We start from the raw sequence: 12,310 nt of genomic DNA, 5'->3' as shown, positions 1-12,310 counted from the left end.
ATGTGTGCATGTGTGTGCCCGCACGCACTCAGGGTTCTCATGAACAGAGCTCTTCACAAACAGGCCCGACCACAGAGGGGAATGTACAGGAACCAGTGGCTATATTCTCTGAATTCAGTCGTGTGCTTGGAGATCCCCAGGTAAAAGGTAGCAAACATACCTTGTTCAAGCAACTGGCAGGAAAGGCATAGGCAACCTCTGCCACTGTGGGGGGCACAAGCATCCATTTGGGTTCCCTCTCCAACTCCTTGCTCTCATGAGCAGCTGACCCCGGTTGGCAGGCCACCTCCCTGTACTCACCGCAATGCGGAAGAAAAAACAGGGGACTGGCAGGTGCAAGTCAGTGCTCAGGCACCAATCAGCAGTGTGGCCTTGAGCAGGTCACCCACCTCCCTTCTCTGGTGCTTAGTTTTTCCATGTATAAAATCAGAAGTCAGCAAACTTTTTATGTAAAGGGCCAGATAGTGAATATTTGGGGCTTAAAGTCTCAGTCGTGTGTGTGTGTGTGTGTGTGTGTGTGTGTGTGTGTGTGTGTGTGTGTGTGCTTTTTAAAACAAACCTTTAAAAAAGTAAAACACTGTAAAACTGGAACCAGGTGTGGGGACAGAGTCCCAGAGAGCAGTTTCCAGGCTCTCGGCCTCACGTGGAAAAGTGCTGGCTCGGTTATTAGCCATCAGCTGTAATCAGATGGCCATCCGCTGTGGCTGAGTGGCCATCAGCTGTTTCCGGTTAGCCATTAGGCACTAATATAACTGCTGTGGCTACGCTAGGGAGTTGGTTGGCAGAGAAACGGACGGCGGATTGCGGCTAGCAAGTGCGGTTAGCGAGCGGATTGTGGATTGCAGATCGTGTTGCTCCTACTTCCTGTGTCTCACCCAGCCAACGAGACTGGGGTGCAGGAAGACCCCTCGCTGGGGTACTGGTGGATGTTTTCTTTTGTGCCTCGACCAGCTGCCATCAAGAATATAGTAGTATGACTCCCCTATCTATGGTTCCATTGGTGTTCCTTTTTGGCCTCACCATATCCTTCCTGCGGTCTGGTGTGGGGAGCGGGAGCTGAGATCCTGTATGACACTAGGACAGAATGTACCAGAATAAGGCAGAACCCCGTCTGCTCCGCATCCTACCTCCAAGTTCTCATTCAGCTTCTTAAAAATGGAGATGCTGCCAGCTTTCTTCCAGGTGCCAGGGGGCTCCCTTCACTGCAAGGGTTCATAGGCGTACCCCTGCTCTAAACCATTTATTATAATATCGACAGACTTCAACATCCATATTACCTGCTGTGCCAGGCTCCTACAGTGGTCCGTACTAGGAGGCCACTTTGGTACCTCCCCGACTCCCCAGATTTCCCCACAATATGGCAACTATAGGGGTGTAATGCCAGGGGTCCTGGTAGGTCAGTGGCCATGCTGACCTAGCCCTAGCAACCCCACCCACTAGCACTGCCCTGTAAAGTGTGTGTGTGAGTGTGAGTGTGTGTGTACGTAGGCGTCTGTGTTCTCCTCACACACTCAGCTGATCCTGCATACCCCTGGCCTTGGCTGTGCCCTGTACTTGTCCTTGTAAAGCCAGGTCCTCCATGCCAGAGCTGTCTCGCTGTCCATAGGACACTCCTGCCTGAGCAGCTGTGTGCCTGACCCTGCCCGTGAGCTCACGATGGTCCTGCTTACAGGGCACATTTTGTGCTGAGTTGGTGAGAGGGGCTGAGGCGGGCAGCGGTACAGCGGGCACAGGCCAGGTGTTCTGGGGGCCCAGGAAGATGGACCATCAGCATCCACTTCCCACACCTGTCTTGAGGTCAGAACAAACTTGAGTCCAGCAGGGTCCCTGAGCCAGAGAGTTTCTGTGACAGTAGACGCTGGGTCTGGAGGGTTCAGAATCCACACAGGTGTCAGGCTGGAAAAGTTGGTGAGGGAGCCCCCGGGTCCCACCTGGCCTACTCTACCCTGGCAGTCCCGCTAAAAACAATGATTAGCTACTATCTATAGATCACTGTTTCTCTGAATTAATGTCAGCCCAAAATACCTTGTTAATTTGGGTCTCACTGTGTAGGATGCTGGCCAGAGGGCAAGCCCTGCTGAGCTTGGGTCCTGGAAATGAACTTGCCGGTAGGGTCTGGTATTGGGCTGTTGAACCAACTGGAGTGGTTCTTTTCAAGTTGGTTTTTTTGTCATTTTGACATAATAGGCTTGGCTTCTGCCAAGTGTCTTGGTGGACATCATATGTCACAAACAAGCTTTTTTTTTTTTAAAGATTTTTATTATTGGCGAAGCAGAACAGGACTTTATTGGGGAACAGTGTGTACTTCTAGGACTTTTTCCAAGTCAAGTTGTTGTCTTTTCAGTCTTAGTTGTGAAGGGTGCAGCTCAGCTCCAGGTCCAGTTGCCGTTGCTAGTTGCAGGGGGTGCAGCCCACCATTCCTTGTGGGAGTTGAACCGGCAACCTTGTGGCTGAGAGGATGTGCTCCAACCAACTGAGCCATCCAGGAGCTCAGCGGCAGCTCAGCTCAAGGTGCTGTGTTCAATCTTAGTTGCAGGGGACGCAGACTTGTGACTTGCGGGAGTCAGGGAGTCGAACCGGCAACCTTGTGGCTGAGAGCCCACTGGCCCATGCGGGAATTGAACCGGCAGCCTTCAGCGTTAGGAGCACGGAGGAGCTCCAACCACCTGAGCCACCAGGACAGCCCTGAAGTTTGTTTTAAGCTGTTCCCTATGATGGGAAGCCAGGTCTGTTCTAAGAGGGGCAGAAACCTCCAGGAGTGTCAATATGAGAGTTCCAGAAAACTTTCTGAAAAGTTTCACATCTCTACCCCAGAGGGTAGGCAGGAATCTGCAAGCTAGTGGAGAGGGAACAGTAGAGGGAACAGGGGTGCAAACGCACAGAGGCACGTAGGGAGAGGAGGATGGGGACAGAGCAGGGCCTCCTGGGGCAAGTAGAGGGAGGTCTCATGATATGGGCCTCAAGGAGGGTCAGGGCCCAGCCTGGGCACCCAACAGAGCCTGTGGCCTGGAGGAGGCACCATCCCAGTCAGCCTTTCTGCCCTTAGTCCCTCCTGGCCCCTTTTCTGGGGAAAAGAGGAACTATGTGGGGGCGCGGGGGTTTCAACCAGGCCCGCAAGACCAGCAATACTCTGGCCCTGGGGCTCCCTGCCTGGCAGTCACCTGGGCCCCAGAGAAATATTGGCTGCTTTGGCTAACCGAATTATTCTTTCGGTTTGAACCAGCTCCCCCTTTTGACTCAGATCCGGCGGAGCAAGGAAAGCGCTTCCTCGGCTCAGCGAGCCCACCGGGTAGAGGGGTGCAGAGCGCTGCTGGGAGACGCCCCAGCGCATTCCCGGTCCAGGCCAAGCGCGCGTGCCCCCCGCGGGATTGGTGGGGGCGCGGCGGGGCATCTCCCTCCCCCGGGGTGGGGTGGAGGAAGGGGCGGCTTCTCCGCGGGGCGCCCTGGGGTGTCGCTGAGGACCTGGGTGCGACTTGGCCCGCAAAGCGCGTGCTTCAGGCACCAAAATAGAAAAAGAAAAATGCTTGGAAAGAATTTGCTATTTCCAAACGAGCATGAAATCGCCATGTCGGGAAAAGTCAGTCTTGTGGGACTTCCTTACACTAATTTAACCGTTCAGCCTTGTTTTTATTTCGGAATACGCGAGGCATGGGCATCATAATCTTTTTCAGGGTTGTGTCCTCCCCCACCCTGTCCCAGGGCCCTCAGGCCTGGGTGCCTCTCTAGCCCACCCCAACATCTGCAAGTCTCCTCTTCAAATCCCTGGGGCCACAGGGCAACCCAGCTGTTATTTTGCAGAATTTCTCTCGCAGCATCCACAGCAGTTCTGCTTATTACTCTTGCCACTGACTCACATGGGAGCAGGGGATTTCTAAGCTATTTCAAAACTTAACCAGAATATTAGGGGTTTCAGGCAGCCCTTGTTTATTTTTTTAAAAAGCCCCCCAAACCAACAATATATGACGCATAAGAAGAGAAGGAGGGGAGGTGGGGTGAGCAGCACTTTCCAGGACCAAATGGCCCATCTATGGTGTTGGCTCTGGACCTGGAACCCGGGTGTCCTGTCTCCTTCCCTGTGCCCTGGCTCACCCCACGCCGTCTGCTTTGCCCTGAGCTGTAGATAAGAGCTGGTCTTTACAGAGAGTTTCCTCCTGGTAGGCAGGTGCGAAACCCTTTGTAAGAAATAGCTCATCTAGTGCACATACCGTGCCAGGAGGTGAGAGGGCTAGTATTATGCCCCCTCACTCAACCCCCTTTAATAGATGAGGAAACTGAGCATGAAGAACTTAACAGAGGAGCTATGGATGCCTGCTTTGGGTGGAGCCTTGTAGGATGAATAGAAGTTGACTAGGTGGACCTAGTGGGACCTACTGAGCGGGGAAGGGCACTCAGGCACAGAGGGAACAGCACATGTAAACGCTTGTCGGGAACAGAGCTTGGGGCCTTGAGAGGACAATCCCCCCAGTATTGCCAGGTTTGCCAAGCCACAGCCATGCCCAAGAGCTGTCCTTACCTCAGGGAGAACACCTCCATGCAGCCCCCTGCCTTCAGCTGTGGCTGGGACCACACAGGCAAGTCTGGAAGGGCCTGCTAAGGCCAGGGCTGGGAGGGAAGGCAGTTGTAACAAAGTAGGCCATCCCCATGGCGGAAAACACCAAGGCACAGCTAGGCAGCTGGGGAGAGGCACAGGGGCTCTTCAATCTCTGTCTACTTCAGGGTGCCCAAGGCAGCCTAAAGTGATGCCCCAGGTATGGAGAAGGAAGCCTCGGGGAATTCTACTAGAGTGTGTACACATGTGTGTTTCTATGTCTGAGCTGTGGGTGCTTCTGTGTGTGGATGTATGTGCAAACACACAGGTGTGTATCCACAGGTTTGCACACATGCTCTTGGTATGCAGGAGCAGACAGGATAGATGGCGGGTGTGGGGAGAATTCGAGCTCTTGGTTGGCAGAGTGGGAAGGCAGGCAGGCCTGGTGTTAGGACCATTTAGACCTGAGGTCCCCTTGGGCTCGCCCTGCCTGGTGCTGTTTCAAACAAATGTTACTGGGACGTCAGGAAGGGAGGGCAGCCCCCTCCCTGTGGCAGTTGCAGGGCAGATAATGCCAAGATGATGAAAACAGAGACCTGGCCTTCAGGTAGGATTTCTCCCACAAGCTCGGAAGCAAACAGAATCTGCCCAGTCAGAGGCTGTCTTCACATAATACCAGTGACACAATAGAATGGCCATTTGTTGAAGGCCTATGTTATTTCTAACCCTCATAATCTTTCAAGGTAGCTATTGCTAACCCCTTTTTACATGTGGGAAATTGACGATTAGAGATGCCGGGTAACTCATCCAAGGTCACCTGCAAGTTAGGGCACCAGGATGGACAACTGTGGGCCAGGCTTCAGAGCCTGGGACGGCCTGAACCAGTGGACACACTGAGAGCGACTACAGCCTCCCGGGAAGTTGTCAGCATCCCTGTGCCTCCCTCTGTCCTTCAGGGAAAAGGGAATTTTTTTTTGGGGGGGGGGGGTTCCTAAGTTTTATTCAAGAACTCATACAAAACATTCCAGAGTAAGGAGTTTTAATCCTCATCTTCCTCCTCTTCTTCGTCCTGGTTAATCTGGAAGTAACGCAATTCGTAACTTTCTTTGCTGTTAGCAACTACGCGCAACCAATCATGTAGATTGTTCTTCTTCAAATACTTTTTGGTGAGATATTTCAAATACCTTTTGGAAAAAGGCACCTCAGAAGTGACCATGATCTTGCTCTTGCTCGTTTCAATAGTTACAACCCCTCCACCAAGATTCCCAGCTTTTCCATTCACTTCGATTCGCTCCTGAAGAAATTGCTCAAAATTGGCAGCATCCATGATTCCATCTTCTACTGGATGGGTGCAGTCAAGGGTAAACTTCAGAACCTGCTTCTTTTTTTTCTCTCCCTTAGCCACAAGCTTTTTCACGGGAGCCATGGTGGCAGCTGAGACCGAAAGGGCGGGAATTTTAAAAGTGCCTAATTCATTGCAAGAGTGAGTGTGTGTAAGAACTTAGAGCTGGGCCTGGCTGTCTCAAGTGTTCAGTGGCTGTAAGCTTGAGTCATTCTATGCTGCCTTGGGAAGCACTGGCGTGGGAAGCCAGAGGGAAGTCTCTGGGCCCCAGTGGCCTTGTCAGCCAAGAGTCCAGGGTAGGGCCACCGAGGATGTGTCCAGCTCACAGCTGCAACCCAACGCATGTTGTTGGCCCTGGAGGGGGCTTAGGGGACAGGCTCTAGCAGCCAAGAGGCAGCTTCTCGATCCGCTGGCCCTCCCCAGTGCCTTACAGTCCTGCCCTCAGGATGCCAAAAGCTGTCCTGGTGGTCACCCAGCCCCGAGGACTTTCCTGCAAGTCTACAGGGAAATCGGTACGTCCCCGGAGATTTGGGTCACCCCTCCTCACTAAGTGTCCCCAGGCCAGCCCAGCCCTGTGCTCCAACAGCGGGCCTGGAGAAAGAGGGGACACTGAAGAAATGGGACCCCCAGCCTCCTCTGGCCTAGTCCCCTTCATCTCATTCAGGTTGCAGGGCCACCCCCACGAGGCACCCAGAGAAGTTAGCCCCAGATTTTCCGAAGCCCTTAACAACGAGATAAACTGAAGCCTAGAGGCTGTTGCCCACGAGTCGGAGGCCCAGCTGGCAGGGCCCTGGCATCCCGCCCCTGCTGGCTGAGCTCCAGCCTGAGCCGCCTCTGCCCCTCTGATGTAAGTTGATATTTTAATTTTCTTACAAGGAATGGTGTTTAGAGAAATGACTTAACCGGATTACTCATCGTCTATAATGACTTGGCCTGACTCCGAGGCTATTCCTAGACGTGACGCTCAAGGCTTTGATTCTTTCTCTCTATTCTTTTTAATACCAAGAAATGACAGCTTGGTGCCGCCGGCGGCCCCGCCCCCACGCCCGCGCGCGGCATGCTGGGAGACGTAGTTCTCCACCCTCCTGCCCGGGGCATCTCTCCCTATGATGAGAAACCCGACAGCAGAAACCCTGGTGGTTCCTGGGCAAGTCACTGATCTCTGCATGCCTTGGTTTACTTACTTGTGAAATGGGAGACAATCATAGAGGACAGGAATGAAGGGTCAGCTTTTAAGTAAAAGCACTACACAGACCCCACGTTTTAAAAAAATCTTTGTCCGGAGCATTTGTAGTGACCTCCAGTCTAGACTTATCACTATTGTCATAAAGTGATGCATAGACCAGGCTTTAGTTATCAGGGTCCCCAGGACTTAACAGGGACGTGGCATATGGTGGCCTTTCCAATTCCTACTGTTTGTGGATGAACCTAGAAACGTATCCAGCACTTACTCTCGTGTCCTCAACTGGAACCTGGGGATAAATACTATGATGCCCATTTCCTAGGGCTGGGGTGACACTAAATGAAAATCCTGTAAGATGCTTGGTGCGGTGCTGATAGAGGAAACACTGGGCAAGGCATTTGCTGGACGCCCTCCTCCCCACCGTCCTCAGCACTGGGCCATGGCTCAGCAACTGTCTGGAGAAAGAATAGCTGGGTGTCCACAGCCTGCGAGGCTGGCAAGGGCTGCACCGTCTGGTCCACAAAGGCAAGACTGGTCGTGGCGATACGCCAGTGCTGGCACATAGTAGGACCACAACATATGTCGGATGAATGAACAAATGAAGCATTATCCCTGCTTTCCAGATGAGAGACCTGACGCTCCAACTTGGTCAAGTGACTGGCCCACGGCCACACAGCTGGGCTGTCTGAGTAGGGGGAATGAAAACCCAAATTGTCTCTCCTTGTCACCTGCCCCTACCAAACACACACAGGGGAATTGGACTTTCACCCTTCATGCTTAGGAAGGGCAGAATCTTGGTTTCCAGTCTGCTGGGACCTTGGTGGAAGGGGGTGCTCCCCGCCCAGGCCCAGCCCAACGAAGGAAATTGTTCCAGATTCAGTGGAAGGGCAGGGCTGAGGGGGTTGTGGGGTGGAGGGAACAGGCAGCCAGGTGTGGACTGGCGCCCAGTGTAGACAAAGCTGGGAAAGCGAGTTTTCACGTGCCATGGGGAAAAGGGGCCAAAACTTGGCGATTTGGGCTGGGTTCCTACCCCAGCACCACACCTCCCTAATCCCTCACCCCCACCAGTTCCCCAAAGGCCTACAGCTATTCTTGGCTTTTTCTAAAAGAGGCATTTGAAGCCATGAGCCAATTTTTCCATTCCTGAGCTTCGGTATCGTCTATTTTGGGCATTTGTTGTTTTCCATGAGTTGTGAACGCCACTGTGAAGCTGGCCTTTCCTGGACAGCTAGCTGGAGGGAGCTGGGCAGGAGCAAGGCGGGGCCAGTGGTTACAAATACTTCCCACTTCATTTCTCCTTTGAAAATAAAGCCCAGGGGGCCCTTTGCAACTGCTGAGCCTGGGAACTGAGCTTCCCAGGGCAGAAAACTGGCAGGATGGGAAACTGTGCACTGGGTCCCAGAAGAAGCCACGACACTGATTTGCTGTGTGACCATAGGCAACTAGCTTAACATTTCTGGGTCTAGTGGCCTCCTCTCTAAAATGAGGCCAGATGGAAAGGTAACCTTGAGTTATCCCTCCAGTTCTGAGAGCTCCAAGGCCAGGTTTTCTTTAGAACTGGGCCAGTGAGGGGTATTAGGACATGGAGGCAGGAGTTGGGAGAAAGCAACATCCCGAGCCTTAACAGTGTTCTAAGGGGGTCCAGAGTGTTCTCAGAGGATTCATGTCATTATAAAAAGGTCAACCACCATCCAGAGGGGATTAAATAGACATTGCAATAGCTCCACACCAACTCATGCAGCCTAGTGGTTGAGAGAGAGAGAGAGAGAGAGAGAGAGAGAGAGAGAGAGAGAGAGAGAGAGATCAGTGTTCTGACATGGAGGGCTCTCTAAAACCTACTGTTGGGCGGAAAAGCAAGTTGCAGAAAGAAACAATTAGAATTGCATCATTTATTTTAAAACACACATAAAACAGTTATATCTTTTTCTACATTATGAATACATACATTTATGAAAATACGTAGGGAAACTTCTGGAAGGCTTTACCCAATCTGATAATAGTCCTTATCTCTGGGGCAAGGAGGGAACTGAATTTGGAGTGGTGTCAGAGAGCGCTGATTTATTTAACATTTTGACAGAAAGAATGCATTTATTAGTGGTGTTTTTCTTTTTAATTGAGACACACCAACATGTGGGCCAAGGCGACTTCTCTCAGGCCATCCTGGGCAGGGGTTTTGTGGTTGGAGAATGGCCTTGGGTGGGAAATGGGGATGTGTGAGACAGTGGCTTGAGCAATGCAAGTGTTTATGCTTTCAGGGAAGCAAATGGAGATGTTTCTAGGCAAGATTTATTGGCTGTTGTAAATTACTTTCAATTGCAAATAGTTGCCTCAGGAGGCAATTAAATTTAGATCATATTGTTCCCAGGTTGACACAGGCAGGTGTTGACTCGCTGAGGCATTGCATAACAGCTACTGACTGTGAGAGTGTGCCAGGCTGCCTGGATGGCAGAATAACTATCCCATATGGGAGGAGCTACTGTTTTGTAAGATAGTGAGTTCCTCATCAGAGGGGGGTATCCAATCCAGGAGGGAGGAGTTGGCCTAGATTGAGACCCTGAAAGCAATGGCCAGGTCTCCATCACGAACCTTGGGCAATGGATCCTTATAGAATGGGCGAAGGTGGGACTAGAAGCCTGTTAGGCTTCCTGATGGCATCCACTGTTGTGTCTGTCCCACAGCCTCAGCTCTCCTGGACAGCTTGTAAACTGGGAAGTGAGGTGCACTACTGTGATCACCACTATAACGATTGTTTGGGGCAGTTACTAAATACCTTCCATGAGGCGTCTGTTGCCAAATCGACAGGCACTAGCTCTTATAAACCAACCCATGATGAGACAGAGAAGCGAGCCCACATCGTTGTCTGCTCTGGGCTGAGCCTGGAGAGGTCTTCCACCCCAGGACCAGAGCGTAAGGCCAGGATTTCAGGGTCACCAACCTGCAGCCCTGGCCAATTTGTTTAGGGTGATGGCTGGGCGCAAATGGGTGCAAACAGGTTTGGTGTGTGCCTAGGTATGAGGGCTCCTTAGCCATCTGTATTTCCAGTCTGCACCTTGCTCCTGGATACCAGGCCTCAGTTCCAGCTGCTAGCTGGACATCTCGCTGGCCCCCCACTTCCTCACCAGGTCTTCCCCCTTATGCTCTCCTCCTCAGGCCGTGGTCCCTGATTCTGTTAACGGCACTGCCAAGAGATGGCTGAGGCAAATGGTTAAGAAGGCCTGTTCTGGGACCCCAATGGCTGGGTTTAGCTCAGGCTCCACCAGTTACCAGCTGTGTTACTGGAGCTAATGAACCTCCCAGAACCTCAGTTTTACCTTATAAAATGAGGATAATGATGGTATGAAATGCATAGAGATGTTGTATCAAAACTGATCAACAAAACAATTGTGAGTACCTACTATGTGTTAGGAACAGGGTTCAAGTCCTAGCTAGCCACATGCTGAGATCCTAGGTTCTTTTTCCAAATTGTGGTAAAGAATGTGAGGTGTGGTCAAAAATTATGGTGAAGGTTTAAATTTAAAAAAAAATTACAATAAAACATACATTGCCATTAGTCCCCCTCAAAATACCCCCCTCACTTTGAACACACTTATACCGTAGTTCTTGCCACTTTCTGAAGCAGTTCTGGAAGTCCTCTTTTGTGAGCGTCTTTAGATGTGCTGTCGTGGCTGCCTCAATGTCCTGAATCATTTTAACTTTGGGGAAGAGCCAGAAGTCACATGGTGTCAGATCTGGTGAATAAGGTGGATGAGGACACACCGTAATGTTTTTATTTGACCGAAATTGCCATACGAGTATACCAGAAGGGATGTGTGACACGGCAGAGCCTTTCCATTGTGATCATAAAATATGGTGAATACTGCTGCTGAGTGCCATCCAGAAGAAAGGAAGCAGTACGTCGAAACTTAGTAACACTGTGTAACAAGTTTCAACTTGTTCAGTGCAGTCAGTCCCCTGTGAGCTACAGTTGAGAGAAAGTCTGTTTTAAAGTGTGCCGTAAATCATCCTCCATCATGACAACGCTTCGTGTCACACATTGCTTCTGGTATATGGCAATTTCTGTCAAATAAAAACATTACAGTGTGTCCTCATCCACCTATTCACTGGATCTGGCACCATGTGACTTCTGGCTCTTTCCTAAAGTCAAAATGATTCAGGACATCGAGGCAGCCATGACAGCACATCTAAAGCCACTCATGAAAGAGGACGTCCAGAACTGCTTCAGAAAGTGGCAAGAACGATGGGATAAGTGTGTTCAAAGTGAGGGGGAGTATTTTGAGGGGTACTAATGGCAAGGTGTCTTTTACTGTAATAGGGTTTTTATTTAAACATTCACCATATTGTTTGATCACACCTAGTATCTAACATGAAATTTACCATTTCAACCATTTTTTTTTTTTTTAGATTTTACTGGGGAAGGGGAACAGGACTTTATTGGGAAACAGTGTGCACTTCCAGGACCTTTCTCCAAGTCAAGTTGTTGTCCTTTCAATCTTAGTTGTGGAGGGTTCTGTTCAGCTTCAAGTTGTTGTTCTTTCAGTCTTAGTTGTGGAGGGCGCAGCTCAGCTCCAGGTCCAGTTGCTGTTGCTAGTTGCAGGGGGCACAGCCCACCATCCCTTGCGGGAGTCGAACCGGCAACCTTGTGGTTGAGAGGACACGCTCCAACCAACTGAGCCATCTGGGAGCTCAGCGGCAGCTCAGCTCAAGGTGCCGTGTTCAATCTTAGTTGCAGGGGGCAGAGCCCACCATCCCTTGCGGGACTCGAGGAATTGAACTGGCAACCTTGTGGTTGAGAGCCCACTGCTGGCAGCCTTCGGAGTTAGGAGCACGGAGCTCTAACCACCTGAGCCACCAGGCCGGCCCCATTTTAACCATTTTTAAGTGTACAGTTCAGTAGCATTAAGTACATTCACAGTGTTGTGCAACCATCTATCTCCTGAACTTTTTCATCTGTCAAAACTAAAACTCTATACTAATTAAACACTAACTCCCCATCCCCCCACCCACCATCAGCCCCTGGCAATCACCATTCTATAATTTGTCTCTATGAATTTGACTATACTACCTCATATATGAGGTCTGACAATTAAGTTTGCAAACACATCCTAGAAAAAGTTCTACAGACCTCATTGCTGCATACCACTAGAGTCACCTTCGAAGTACTCCCCTTGGGAAGCTATGCACTGATGCCAGTGCCTAGTCCACCCTTCAAAGCAATATTGGAACTCCTTTTTCTGGAATGGCCATCAGAGCTGTGGTC

At 50.9% G+C, this 12,310-nt stretch overlaps 1 pseudogene; it reads right to left on the bottom strand.

Annotated features, from left to right (window-relative positions):
- Positions 1–5,519: 5,519 nt before the first annotated feature.
- On the bottom strand, positions 5,520–5,954 carry LOC109444548 (large ribosomal subunit protein eL22 pseudogene; annotated as a pseudogene).
- Between the last annotated feature and the right edge of the window lie 6,356 nt (positions 5,955–12,310).

The sequence above is a fragment of the Rhinolophus sinicus genome, chromosome 2, assembly GCF_057876585.1.
Source record: "Rhinolophus sinicus isolate RSI-liver-muscle chromosome 2, RSI-T2T, whole genome shotgun sequence".
NCBI classification, from domain to species: domain Eukaryota; kingdom Metazoa; phylum Chordata; class Mammalia; order Chiroptera; family Rhinolophidae; genus Rhinolophus; species Rhinolophus sinicus.
Note: the sequence above shows the minus strand (reverse complement) of the source record. Positions and strands in the feature narration are given on the sequence as shown.